The 14773-nt window shown below is 41.6% G+C and overlaps 1 protein-coding gene across 1 annotated transcript in view; it reads left to right on the plus strand.

Moving 5' to 3' along the window:
• Nucleotides 1–14773, plus strand: part of lin52 (lin-52 DREAM MuvB core complex component) — an 80204-nt gene that overhangs the window by 34734 nt on the left and 30697 nt on the right. The gene's annotated exons all lie outside the window — the stretch shown is intronic.

A 14773-nucleotide genomic window follows, 5' to 3' on the forward strand; every position in this document is an offset into this window, starting at 1 on the left:
ACCGACTTCGTGGATACGGCGGTCGCCCTATAGACTCAATCTCCTTCTATGGCAATGAGTTCCACAGATTCACCTTCCTCTGGCTGAAGATATTCCTTCTTGTCTCTATTCTAAAGGGTCATCCCTTCACTCTGAAACTGTGCCTTTGGGCCCTAGTTTCTCTTACTAGTAAAAATATCTTTTCCACATCCATGCTATCTGGGGTTTCTCAAATTCTGTAAGTTTTAATCAGTTCCTCCCCTCATCCTTCTAAACTCCATCGATTACAGTTCTTAACCGCTCTTCATATAACAAGCCATTCATCCTGAGATCATTCTTGTAACCTCCTCTGGACCCCCTCCAATGCCAGCACATCCTTTCTTAGATAAGGGGCCCAGAACTGCTCTCAATATTCCCAATACAGTATGACCAGAACCTCGTACGTCAGTATACAGCAGTACATCTCTGTTTTTGTATTCTAGCCCACTTGAAATGAATGCTGACATTGCGTTTGCCTTACTAACTACCAATTGAACCTACATGTTAACAGTCAGAGCATCCTGAACTAGGACTCCAAAGTCTCTTAGTGCTTCAGATTTCTGAAATCTTTCCCCCTGTTTAGAAATTAGTCTACTCTATTCCTCCAACCGAAGTGCATAACTTCACACTTGCCCACATTGTATTCCACTGCCACTTCTTTGCCCACTCACCTACCCTAGCTATGTCCTTCTGCAGGCTCCCTGCCTTTCAATACTACCCGCTCCTATCTACCACCTATCTATGTGTCATCTGAAATTTAGTAGCGATGCCCTCGTTCCTGCATCCAGATTGCTAATATATAATGTGAATAGATGTGGTCCCAATACTGACCCCTGTGGAACTCCAATAGTCACTAGTTGCCATCCTCAAAAAAAACCCTTTATCCCCACTCACTGCCTTCTGTCAGTCAATCCTCTCGCCATCCCAGTTCCTTGCCCCTAACACCATGGACTTTTAGTTTATTTAGCAGTGTCCTGAGCTGCAGACTGCTGCCTTTAGGAAATCCAAATAGATCACATCTACTAGCTCTTTTTTTTGTCTGATTTGTTTGTTATGTCCTCAAAGAATTCTGACAGATTTGTAAGACATGACATCCCCCTCTTGATGAAGCACAATCAGCTGCACTCCATCTGGTTTGTGTGATTTATCTACCTTCAGATTTTTCAGCTTTCTTAGTGATGTCCCCTAGACTCACCTCTGCCCTCTCATTCTCTCAAAGTTCTGATATGCTACTGGTACCTTCCACCATGAATACTGATGCAAAGTACCTATTTAGTTCCTTAGCCATTTATTTGCTCCCCATTACTATGTCTCCAGCCTCATTGTCTAGTGTTCAGTGTCCAGTCTTGCCTCTTCCTTACCTTGCAATTTTCTTTTATATTACAAGCTAGCTTACATTTCATATTTCATCTTCTCCTCCTGGTACTTTTTTTAGTTATCCTCTGCTGTTTTTAATGGCTTCCCAATCCTCTGACTTCCCATTAATCTTCACCACATTGTATGCTTTTCATTTGCTTTTGTGCTGTCCCTGACTTTTGTCAGCCATAATCACTTCATTCTCCCCTTAGTATGTTTCTTCTACCTTGAGTTCACCTCTGCTGTGCTTCCCCAGTTACCCCCAGAAATTCCTGCCATTGCTGTTGCACTGTCTTCCCTGCAATTTGCTTCCCCTTCCAATCAAATCTGGCCAGCTCCTCCCTCATGTCTTTGAAGTCACCTTCACTCAATTTTAATGCCATTACATCGGATTCGAGCTTCTCCCTGTCAAACTGCAGAGTGAATTCTATCATATTGTGGTCACTGCCCTCTTAGAGGTCCTTCACCTTAAATTCCCTAATCAAGTCTGCCTATTACTTGTCACCAAATCTTCCTTAGTGGCTCTACCACAGACGACTTCAAAATGCCAACTATCGACATTCCACAAATTCTTTTAGAGTCACAGAAACAGAGATGTATAGCATGGAAATGGATCCCACAGTCCAACTCATCCATGCGGCCCAGATATCCTACATTAACCTAGTCCCATTTGCTAGTATTTGGCCCATATCCTTCTAAATATTTCCTATTCATGTACCCATCCAGATGCCTTCTAAATGATGCAATTGTATCAGCCTCTACCACCTCCTCTGGCAGCTCATTCAAGATACGCACCACCCTTTACGTGAAAAAGTTGCTCCTTAAGTCCCTTTTAAATCACTCGCCTCTCATCTTAAACCTATGCGCTCCAGTTTCGGACACCCCTATCTGGAGAAAACACCTTGGCTGTTCACCCTATCCATACCGCTCATGATTTTATAAACCTCTATAAAGTTTGTAAACTTCTGTCACCCCTCAGCCTCCAAAGCTCCAGGGAAAACAGCCCCAGCCCAATCAGCCTCTCCCTCTCGCTCAAACCCTCCAACTCTGGCAACATCCTTGTAAATCTTTTCTGAACCCTTGTAAGTTTCACAATATCTTTCCTAGAACAGGGAAACCAGAACTGAATGCAGTATTCCAAAATTGCCTAACCAATGTCTTGTACAGCTACAACATGACCTCTCAACTCCGATATTCAATGCACTGACCAATAAGGACAAGCATACCAAAAGTCGTCTTCACTACCCAGTCCATCTGTGACTCCTCCACGTTCAAGGAAGCATGAACCTGCATTCAAAAGTCTCTTTGTTCAGTAACCTACCTTAGGACCTTACCATTATATAAGTCCTACCTTAATTTGTTTTACCAAAATGTAGCACCTCACATTTGTCTAATTTTCTTGGGATCCGATACCAACCTGATTTTCCCAGTTGATCTGCATATTGAAATCCTCCATGGTTCTTGCCTGCCTTTTCTATCTTGCAATTTATTTTCTGCTCCAAATCCTAACTACTGCCTGGAGGCCTGTCCACAACTCCCATCAGGGTCTTTTTTTCTTTTGTGGTTCCTCAATTCTGCCCCCACATATTCTATGTCTTCTTGCTATCGATTTTAATTTCATTTCTTACTAACAATGTAACCCTATCTCCTCTGCCCATTGCCTTTCCTTTTGATAGGATGCATATTCTTAGATATTTAGTTCCCAGCCCTGATCCCCTTGCAGCCATGTCTCTGATACCGACAACATCAAGGGGATAGTATGTGAAAATGATTTTGAGATACACGATGTGGCATATTGAGAGGGCTCAAAAGCCTGAATAGCCTACTTCTATTTCCAGTGTACTCTGTCCCTCATTTTGGACAGCTCACGCTTCCATCTCCCTTATTATTGTCTTCATGCCCTGGCCTACCAACTGCTTTGATGTCTGCACACCTACTCCCAGTTGACTTTGTTCCCACTTCTTTCAGAATTGCACCCTTTATGTCTTCAAATAAAATTAGATTAGATTAGATTATATTAGATTACTTACAGTGTGGAAACAGGCCCTTCGGCCCAACAAGTCCACACCGCCCCGCCGAAGCGCAACCCACCCATACATTTATCCCTTACCTGACACTACGGGCAATTTAGCATGGCCAATTCACCTGACCTGCACATCTTTGGACTGTGGGAGGAAACCGGAGCACCCAGAGGAAACCCACGTAGACACGGGGAGAACGTGCAAACTACACACAGTCAGTCGCCTGAGGCGGGAATTGAACCCGGGTCTCTGGCGCTGTGAGGCAGCAGTGCTAACCACTGTGCCACCATGCCGCCCACTATAAAATGTATCACTTTATAAATTCCTGCATTAAATTGAACCTGCCACAGGTTTGTCCATTGCATCACCCTGTCAATGTCCTCTTGAAGGAAGTGAGGACTGTAGATGCTGGAGATCAGAGTCGAGAATGTGCTGGAAAAGCACAGCAAGTCAGGCAGCAGGAGAATCGACGTTTCAGGAATAAGCCCTTCATCAGGAATGGGGCTTGTGGGGCGGGGGACTGAGAGGTACCTGGGGGGTGCAATGAGAGAGAGACTCACTGAGATCCTTGCAGAGGGAGGAGGAGAACTTCTTCAAGGTAGGCATCTTTGGAAGAGGCTTCGCAGTAAGGTTAAAATTAACTAGGAGAAAGTGAGGACTGCAGATGCTGGAGATCAGAGTTGCATTCAAGGAACAGCAGAATCTACATCTCAGGCATAAGCCCTTCTTCATCTGACCCGCCTGACCTGTGATGCTTTTGAAGTCCATCACTATCTCCCTCAAAGTTTACAATACTTCCAAGTGTTATGCAATCTGAAAATTTTGAAATTGTGCACTGCACACTCAAGCCTGCATAATCATAGATCTGGAATAGAAAATCCTAATAGTGATTCTTGAGGGAACCCCACAGTATACCTTACTGTGGTATGAAAAATACCAACTCACCACTGTCCTCTGTTTCTTATCACTTGGCCAACTTCACAACTGTGCTGTCACTGTACTTTTTATTCAAATGCATTAACTTTGTTGTCATTTCTGTTAAGTAATGCCTCATCAAATGCTTCTATGTAAAGGTATTCTAGGATAGGAAAAGAGAGAGAGAAAGAAAGAGGTGAAGGAGCAGGTGTTTGCACCTTTCCATACAAGCACAGGGACTATAACATCTCCCATCCTCACGATTCTAGGCACCAAATTTCAAGACAAACAGCAATTTACTGGTCTTTCTTTAAATTTGGTATACTGTATTCATTGTTCACAGTTTATTCTCTTTTACTATGGGGAGACCCAGTCTACTTTGGGTAAATGTTTTACAGAGCATCTCTGTTGAGTTTGGAAGCATGAACCTGAGCTTCCAGTTGCCTGTTAATGTAATTTCTCACCTCCATTCTGGCATTTCTGTCCTTGATCTGCAGTACTGTTCTGATGATGTTCATGAAAGCTTGAAGAACAATACCTCATCTTTTGACTGGACGCTTTACTGCCTTCTGGACTCTCCTGGGAGAGTAACTTCAGGTCATTACCCTTGCCTCCATCTCATTTTGTTTCTCTTTGCTGGTCAGCTTTTTCTCTGGCACATTTATCGTGCATAGTTTAGCAACCAGTGTACAGCTGCAGGAACACATTGAAGTAGCCAGCTGACATCATTAGCCCTCTCTACAATTGCTTCAGTGGCCAATTTGGCACCTGAACAAGGAGGAGGAACCATTCTCCTTTGATAGAGAGGGACAGCCACCAGGTGGAAGGGAACAGATGTAGCAGCATTGCTGGGCCTATAGCACAACCTTCTGGTATCAGGAATGACACCTCTTGATCAGTGGGGTGCCTGGAGAGTGCCAGCAGACATGGTGAGCATGGCAAAGGAGCAATGGCAAAAGGAGACGTACTCCACTCTGCTTTGTCAGCTTAACCTCCACTTCTGCCTCCAGACTTCCAGTCTCAAGATGGTGAGAAAAGCAAGGCGAAAGTGAGGACTGCAGATGCTGGAGATCAGAGTCAAGATTAGTGCTGCTAAAAAAGCACAGCAGGTCAGGCAGCATCTGAAGAGCAGGAAAACCGACATTTCAGGCAAAAGCCCTTCATCAGGAATGAGGCTGGGAGTCTCTGGGGTGGAGAGATCAGTGGGAGTAGGGTGGGGTTGGGGAGAAGGTAGCTAAGAGTGCAATAGGTGGATGGAGATAGGGATGAAGGTGATAGGTCAGAGGGGAGGGTGGACTGAATAGGTAGGAAGGAAGATTGGCAGGTAGGACAGGTCATAAGGATGGTGCTGAGCTGGCAGGTTGGAACTGGAGTAAGGTGGGGGGAGGGGAAATGAAGAAACTGGTGAAGTCCACATTGATGCGCTGGGGTTGAAGTGGTCCGAGGCGGAAGATGAGGTGTTCCATGATAAAAGCAATGCAGGCTCATGCCCAGTTGCTTCCTGCAGCCTGTTTCGGCCAGCTGATGACATGGGCCACAACAAGGCATGTTTGGGTGCCATTTTGGCAGTATGGTTTATCACTTCATTGTTTCTCTCACTTCTCTTTTAGTCCCTTGATTTTGCTTTTGGATGGCATCTCTACTGGATCCTGCCATTTGCACCTCTTCTAGAGGCATCTTTTGTTTCTTTACTTGTCAGATTAGCAATCACTTTGGCCCTGCACCATTATTTTCATTCAATCTATCCTGCCCTACACCTAATCACAGACCTATCCTTTTATTTTTCTCTCCACTCTCAGACTTTGATTTACTCAAACCTTATTATTATTTTTCTTACAGTTCCCAGTTCTTATGAAAGGCTGCAGATTCCTGAAGAAGGGCTTATGCCCGAAACGTCGATTCTCCTGTTCCTTGGATGCTGTCTGACCTGCTGCGCTTTTCCAGCAACACATTTTCAGCTGCAGACCTGAAATGTTAACTTTATTTCTGTACCCACAAATGCTGCCATCGCGTTCCAGTTTACTTGAAGTACTATTCTATTAACTACCAGTTTCATTGTGACATGACAGCCTCATCATATCTATAACTTTGTGCATGAGCTTTGAAATTTCATTTTCATTTCTGGTGCTATTATTTCTTAGTGATCAACAATGATTAGCATTATATCTGCAGAGTTTGTTTGAATCCTCTGTGATTATCATATTCACTCATCAGTTACTTTGGAGCAATTACAAACTCAAAACTTTAAACTATTGTCTTAACATTCATATCATATAATTTTGTAAAGAAACATACTGAGAGTGAACTTTGAGTCTCACATTTCTATCTTAGAAGCTTGTAGCAAACTATAAAGTATTAACATCATTGTGAATATGTCAGCATTACAAGACAATGTCCTGAATGGCCTTTTGCTGTGCACTGTGTTGTAGGCAGTCATGATGATTGTCTGTAACTAAACTTGAGGTATCTACTGTGTAAGCTATCTCAGCCCTCAATTACCATTCAGTATTCACTCTTATGCATTCTCTCTGTGCTAAAAGCACTATTCTGCTGGCAATGTAAGTATTCTTTTCATATAGGATTCAATTATATAATCTGCACTATTTTGAATTCTGGTGTATAAAATTAACTGAAGTCCTGAAGAAAGTTAAAAGTAGCAAATAAAATATTACATACAGCCTAAGTTGGAAAGAAAATTATAGTTAATAAGAAAAAGATTAGCTGCTCATTTCTAGGGGTGAGATGGATGGGGAACAAAAAGAATTAAAATCTTCTAGTTGTCTAGTTTGAGAGCTATCTGGATGAGCCTGGAGCATATTTTTTTCAGGCAATTCAAGGAAAAACTTACATTTGCATAAGTAAATTGAGATTCAAGGGCTTGTTGGCTAATAATCATAGCATCATAAACCTTGCAGAGTGTTTAATGAATGAATCCAGACTGAAGACCCATTAATATGGACGCCTCAGGAATTCACTTAGGGACGTTGGCATTGAAATAAAGAGGAGCAGGCCCAAGGGAAATCAGGCTTCACGTCTGCATTTTAAATATCGTTGTGAGGTATCAATAACTATGTAATTGAATCCTGAACACAAACTTCAGAATAAGGTGGCAAGGGAGAGGAAAAGGCTGTCTATTCCTCTCCACTGTGCACACTCTGTGATCAGCCCTGAGAGAATGGGCTTTAAATCCATTAAGTAAAGATTACACACTGTAGAATTTCAAAATGGCATTTTAACTACATATTCAATACAGCCTTTTTCTGCATTGAGACTTAACCTGTTTACTGCCAATGAAAACTTTGAATGGTTAGCCATATAGCTAATTTATATCACATTTGCTATTTTACTATCACATTTGCCTACTGTATCACAAAATGGCAAGCTCACATATTCTACATATATATCACAGCACATGTTTTGTTTTGTATTTAACCTTTTCTTTGCCCTTATTTTCTGCTATTCCATACACCTTGATTTGAAAGTGTTTGAAAATGAAGTAGATGATTATTTTATCTGTCAGTGGGGTTAATGCCACTTCATGAGCAATAAGAGCCAGTTGTACTTCAGACAGTGCAAGGATAGATACCTTGTTCTTAGGTAAATGGCTTACCATCGCATGGCATTTTGAATTAGCTTTATTGTCACATGCACTGAAAAGAGTATACAATTCACCATTACAGCACCGTCTTAGATACCAGGTATCTAGGTAAAGATTCTTCAGCTCAAGTTCCTAGGAAAACATAAATTAGAAAAATAAAGAAATATAAAGTCCAGCATTACAGATCATAGGAATAAATTAGAAAATAGAGAAATAAAAAGTTCAGGTCAACAGTCCTTCCAACCCAATCTAAATTGACACCTAGCCTCCAGACCATGCTGGGCCTTGACTCCAGACCATCCCAGGCTTCACCACAAGGCTCTCGACACTGGGAGACCACTCTGGAATCACCTTGAAAGTTCATGCTGATGCTACGCCAGGCTGAAAAACCGCCACGCTAGACAAAGAGACTGCCACGCAGGGCAGATCTGATTCAACAAACTCAGCTGTGGCATTGAGGTCAAAAAAATGAGTTGGCCAATTTATTTGAGAGCCAAGAGCACCACCTATATAAAAAAACAAAGATTACTCCATGGCCCTTCGGTCCTGAAGCCTGCACTGATACATGATGGCTTTCTAAATTAAAAACTATTTGCCTTTAAATATCTCTCTCTATTCCCTGCCTGTTCAAGATGCTTCTTAAACGTTGCTATTATATCAGCTTCTCCCACCACCTCTGACAGTGCCTTCCAGGACCACCCCCTGTGTAAAAAAGCTTGCCTCTCCCATTTCCTTTAAACTGTCTCCCTTATTGAGCATGCATATACATTTTCCCATGGTGTACAACTGCTATTATTCTTGCTGCAAACTGTTGTGTATCTGACAATGATACCTTGTTATGAGCTGGTTAGGAATAAGTAACTTCAGGTATATTGAATTTGAAATCCACTTATTTATTAAGAGAATTAAAGGCACAATATTCCATGATTTCAAACAAACCGAGTAGATGTTAATATGTAAGCAACAATAAAACAAACAGTAAATATTTTCTACATTATGCTCTAACATCCAGAATTAATGAAGTAAATATGAATTAACGGGCAAATTTTGGTTGAACATACCATAAACTACACATTAAATGGCAGACACAACTAAATTTCTCAGGAAATTTACCACCCAAACTTAAGTCATTACTGTGAGTCATAAAGATTATTTAAATTCCATCCTCTTCTTGAAGAGTTTCACCTTCTCTCCTTTAAAGATCTAGCCTGATCCCCAGCTGACAACAGATCTTTTTTTATCCAAGCTCCACAAATTCAGTTATCACCCAAAGACACATCATTCGAGATATCTGTCAGATCGTTTGGTCTTCTTTTCTAACGGAGGTGATCTACTATCTAGACTGTTTCCCCCTGCAATAGCCAGGCTGCCCTCAGCATTTTAACAGAGGTCCCAACATCTTAGGCAGGCTGCTACCAACAAGAGATTTTAGGCTTCCCGAAGTCCCAATCTCAACAGCTGCACTAAGCAAAATTATTTTACTGCACTGTCTTTTTAATTAATGAGATGTGGATTTTGCTGGCTATGCCAATATTTCTTATCCATCCTTAGCTGTCCCGAGAACGAGATGGTAAGCTGTATTTGTGTAGTTGCACCACTGTGCTGTTAGGAAGAGAGTTCTGAATTTTGACTCAATGCCACTGAAGATACAGTGATATAATTCCAAGTCAGGATAGCGAGTGCTTTGGGGTGAATTTTGAGGGTGGTGGTGTTCACTTGTATCCGCTGCTCTAAACCTTCTTAATTGTAATAGTTGTGTTTTTGGAGTGTTAGTGAGCAAGTAATTGCTAAAATAGTGCTGCCTTATAGCGCTGTTGATGACCACTTCCATGTTGATCGAGAGTAGACTGGTGATAACTGATTGGATTTGATTTTTGAGCATAGGACAAAGTTGAGCAATTTCAGACATGTCATTTAGGTGATACCTGTTGGAACAGGTTGGCTATGGACGCGGCAAGTCTAGAGTATAAGTCTTCAGTGCTATTATCAGAATGTTGTCAGGGCCTGTAGACTTTCTAAAACCAGTACCTTCAGCCATTCCTTGAGATTATATGGAGTGAGTCACGTTAGCTGAAGACCGGCATCTTTGATGCTGTGGTCCTCTGTAGGAGACCAAAGTGGATCATTCACTTTCCACTTATGGCCAAAAATTGTTACAAATGCTGCATCCTTATGTTTTGCACTGATGTCTTGGACTTTGCCATCATTGAGAATTGTGATACTCACAAGACCACCTTGAGTCACAACACTCAGCTACATAGAGCAAGTACAATTCTTGGACTTTCCGCAGTCCCAAACACAGCAGCACAATGCTACCAACAGCTTCTATAGCTTTCCTGTACAACACTTCAGTTCATGGAGCCAGCATCGCTTTCTATTTGCTCCTGACTGACCTTGTTACATAGGTTCCTTCTTGTGCTACCAATTCCGATCCTTTCAGCTTCTGTCTGTTGGTTGTCTCTGCACTCTGCCTTCTGCCACTGTCTGTGCTTGCACTGGACTTTTGGGTATGTCAGGAATTTTAGGAGATCCCCAACCCAACTTTGAAATCCTTCTGAAAGGGCTGTGTAACTGTTAAATCAAAACAGAAAGTGCTTGAAAGTTCAGAAGGTATAGCAGCAGCTGTGGAGAGAAAGAGTTAATGTTTCAAGTTAATATGATGCTTCATTGGAACTGTTGAAGGAAAGCAGCGAGTTAGATGAATCAAAAGGGAGAACCAGGGTAGGTTACAGGCTTTAGTAGCAAAGATGTCAGAACAGGAAACAAAGTAATGGTTGGAAAAAGAAACAAAATAGTGGTTCAGAGGAGATATCAACAGCAAATGTCTACTCTATCTCTATCCCTTTGGAATGGTGATGGGAGGAAAGGGAAAGATTTGTTTGGTGGAATCATCATGTTGGAGGTGGTAGAAATTGTGGAGGATGATCCTTTGAATGCATAATAGCAGAAACAAGTTTTAGAATCAATAAGGGTTAAATGACAGGATAGTGTTCAAAAGATAGAATTAGATGCAGTATCTGAAATCACACAGCATTTGCAGGAGAGTGAGTGATTTAGATTAGATTAGATTCCCTACAGTATGGAAGAAAGCCCTTCGGCCTAACAAGTCCACACCGACCCTCCGAAGAGTAACCCAGCTAGACCTATTTCCCTCTGCCTAATGCACCTAACACTATGGGCAATTTAGCATGGCCAATTCATCTGACCTGCACATCTTTGGATTGTGGGAGGAAACCCACGCAGACATGGGGAGAATGTGCAAACTCCACACAGACAGTTGCCCAAGGCTGGAATTGAACCTGGGAGTCTGGGTGCTGTGAGGTAGCAGTGCTAACCATTGAGCCACGGTGCTGCTGGAACAAGTAACAGTAAATGTTTATGATTTATTTGCTATCACTGAGGCATAACTTCAAATCGATCAAGATTGAAAACTGAACATTACAGGATATTTAACATTTAGAAAGGACAGGGAAAAAGACAACAGACTTGGAAAAGTGCTGATAATAAAGAGTTGTGATCAGTGCAATAGTGATAGTGATAAAGGACCTTTGATCAGGAAAACATGATTTCAAATCTGTTTGGATGGAGCTAATAAACAACACTGGACAACAAATATTGGTAGGAATGACTTAAAGCCACCAAATAGTAATAGTAATCTAGGACATGGTATAAATCAGGAAATTAGGAGGTACATGTAACAAGAGAAATCTAATAATCGTAGGTGACTTCAATCTAAGTGAAAACTGGATAAACCACAGGACTGGGTTTTTTTCTTACATTCAGAAGTGTTCTTACATACAACTGAATGCTTTTTCTACCCCATCACCAAATCATTGACTTTTTTTGTTTTTAACCATTAACTGCCACCAGTAAATCACACATGTAACTAATTGGATACTTACATGCAAAGCTGCCTGTTAAGGGCAAGAACAGGTAGTTTATTTTGAATTTTTCTTTCCTTTTAAATCCAGAGGTGCTCTTACACACAACTGAATGCTTTTCTCCCAACATCAAATCCTCATTACTTTTTTTAAAAACTATTAACAGTCAGCAGAAACTCACCTGTGTCGCCAATTGGATATTTACAATCAAAGCCCATTACAGGCAATGCATTGGATTTTTTTGTTTAAAATCAATCTGTTCAAGGATATTCTTACACATCTCTGGAGTCAGTGTGATTTGAACCCAGGCCTTTTGACTCAGGGGTTGTATCACTACCACTGTGCCACAGGAGCCTGGGTCTGTTTTGTCTATTTAATATCTATAAGTGCTCTTATGCACAGCTGAATGACTTTGCAGCCACTAAATCACCATGACTTTTTTTTTTAAAAAGAACCATTAACCACTTAAATCCAAATTCCACCATCTGCCATGTTGGAATTCAAACCTGGGACCTAGAACATTACCTGAGACTCCAGATTAACAGTTCAGTGATTATATTACTGAGCCATCACCTTCCTACGGGAAAGTTTTATAGATTTTATTTTAGAAACAAATTGCTCAGAGATATTATGACACACCTCTGGGGCAGGTCAGACTTGAACCTGGGTGTCCTGGTCCAGACATAGGGACACTACCCCTGAATCACAAGAGCCCTTTGGGGGTCTGTTTTAGATGTTTCCTAATTACCTTGCTCAGTAATGATATTACACACTTATAAAACAGGTGGGATTTGAACCTGGACCTCCTGGTTCGGAGTTAGGCACATTACCGTGTGTGACACGAGCCCCCTTAGGGGTCTGTTCTTTTTTAAATTTTTTTCCTTTTAAATCCAGAAGTGTTCTCACACATGACTGTGTGACTTTCCTCCCAAAGTCACTGTTACTTTTTTTTGTAAACTAAGCACCGCCACTAACCACTTTTGTAGCCAATTAAATATTTATATGCAAAGCCCACTAAGGGCAATGCAAACCATCAAAAGTAGGGTGGAGGTAGGGAGAGAGGGAAAAGACTAAATCAAAATAAAGCACCATATCTTTATGGTGCTCAAGGCATCCACATAGACTCTGTTTTATCAAGGGCTCAGGTGAGGAGTTTATCTGGGCAGGCCATTGCCTGTTACCAAGGAAATTCATACTCAATGAGCTCACAAGGAGATTAGTTAGCAATTCCCCATGGGCCTTGTAGGCATTATCACGCAGCCACCAACTCTACAAAGGGCTTCATTGAGTTGGCCAAGGCTTTTCGCTCAGTTAGTTGGAAAGTACTGTGGATGACCCTGTCAAAGGCTGGCTGTTGAGTGAAATTTATCGACATCCTCCCATCTCCTCCACAACAAGGCGGTCAGTGACGGTCTTCACTGGTAATATGCTGAATCCTTAATGTCAACACAGAGGTCAAACATGGATGTGCATTGCCCCACTCTTTTCTCCAATTCATCGCCACCATTCTTCATTTTGTCAAGAACAAGCTTTTCAGTAGTGTGGACATACAGAATGGATGAAAAACTTCAACTGGTTGAAATCCAGAAAGAAAATTACACAGACTGCAGTGTGCGGATGACAATGTCATCTCGGTGCTCTCAGTAGAGAATCTTAAAGTCTTGCTTAATGCTTTCATGGAAGGATACCAAAGAATTGGTTCAGGCTCAACTATAACCTCAAGAAGCTCAAATCCTTGACCAAATTGTTCCAGGTCAAGTTCCAGTCCATTCCTTCATTCAGATCAACGGAGAAATCTTCCCATGCGTCATGCATTTCCATCATTTGGGAAGCTACTTCTTAATGTTGACATTGATTTGGAAATTCAACTTCACATTCAATCTGCAAGTACTGCTTTTGGATGCCTGTGGTTGAGAGTTTTCAAATAACATGACATCCACGCTGAATAAGGTACTCATCCTTTCATCTCTTGTATATGATTCCAAAACCTGGGGGCTATATATAGATACCACCTCAAGACCCTTGAAAAAACCCATCACTACCGTTTAAGACAGATTGTACACGAACTGGAAGAAAGAAATATTAACATCAGTGTCCTTGAAGCAGCTATTGGCATCAGCATTGAAGCAGAGATTCTCCAAAACCAATTCTGCTGGTCCAGACACTTGCTTCGGGATGCCTAAGTTCTGACTACCAAAGCAAATCTTCTTTGCTCAGTTCAAGGAAAACATTCAAACAAGAGGAGAAAAGAAAGTGTTTCAAAGACTCCCTGAAGGCTTCTGTCATGAAATCCAACATAGATGTCAACATATGGGAGACCCTCATTCAGAAGAAACCAACCTGTAGAAAACTGCGGTATGATGGGAAACAATTCCTTGAGAACGTCCGTTGGCAAGAGGAAGAGTGGAATATGAACAAAGAGAGAATGCCAACAATTTCGAGGCTAAGGAATGCTTCCACCTCCTGAAAAACCTGCCAAATGTGTGGTTGGAGTTGCAGCTGTATGATTGGCTCATCAGCCATGCAATGACCCACAGAGCCCATGACCAGAGTCGCAGAATTTCTTAGGTGGATAGTCATACTCCTCAACGAGTCCTTTCCGCCATCAATGACTGCAGGGATCAGTGCTTGGGTCTCAGCAGTTCACAATCTATACCAACTGATTGGATTTGAATAATTTAAAAGTGGGGGCCAATTGTAATATTTCCAAGCTTGCAGATATTTCAAACCTTGGTGGAATTGAGAGTTGTGAAGAGAATGCAAAGAATCTTCAAGGGGATTTGGACAGGGTGAGATAATGCAAGAGCATGGCAGATAGAATAGAATGTGGATAAATGAGGTTATCCACTTTGTTAGGAGGAACAGAAGTGCAATGTCTTTCTTAAAGGTGAGAGATTGGAAAGTGTTGATGTCCAAAGTGACCTAGGTATCCTTGTTCACAAGTCACTGAAAGTAATTCAGAAGGCAAACCCTATGAAGGCCTT

This window comes from Chiloscyllium plagiosum, chromosome 10 (assembly GCF_004010195.1).
Source record: "Chiloscyllium plagiosum isolate BGI_BamShark_2017 chromosome 10, ASM401019v2, whole genome shotgun sequence".
NCBI classification, from domain to species: Eukaryota; Metazoa; Chordata; class Chondrichthyes; order Orectolobiformes; family Hemiscylliidae; genus Chiloscyllium; species Chiloscyllium plagiosum.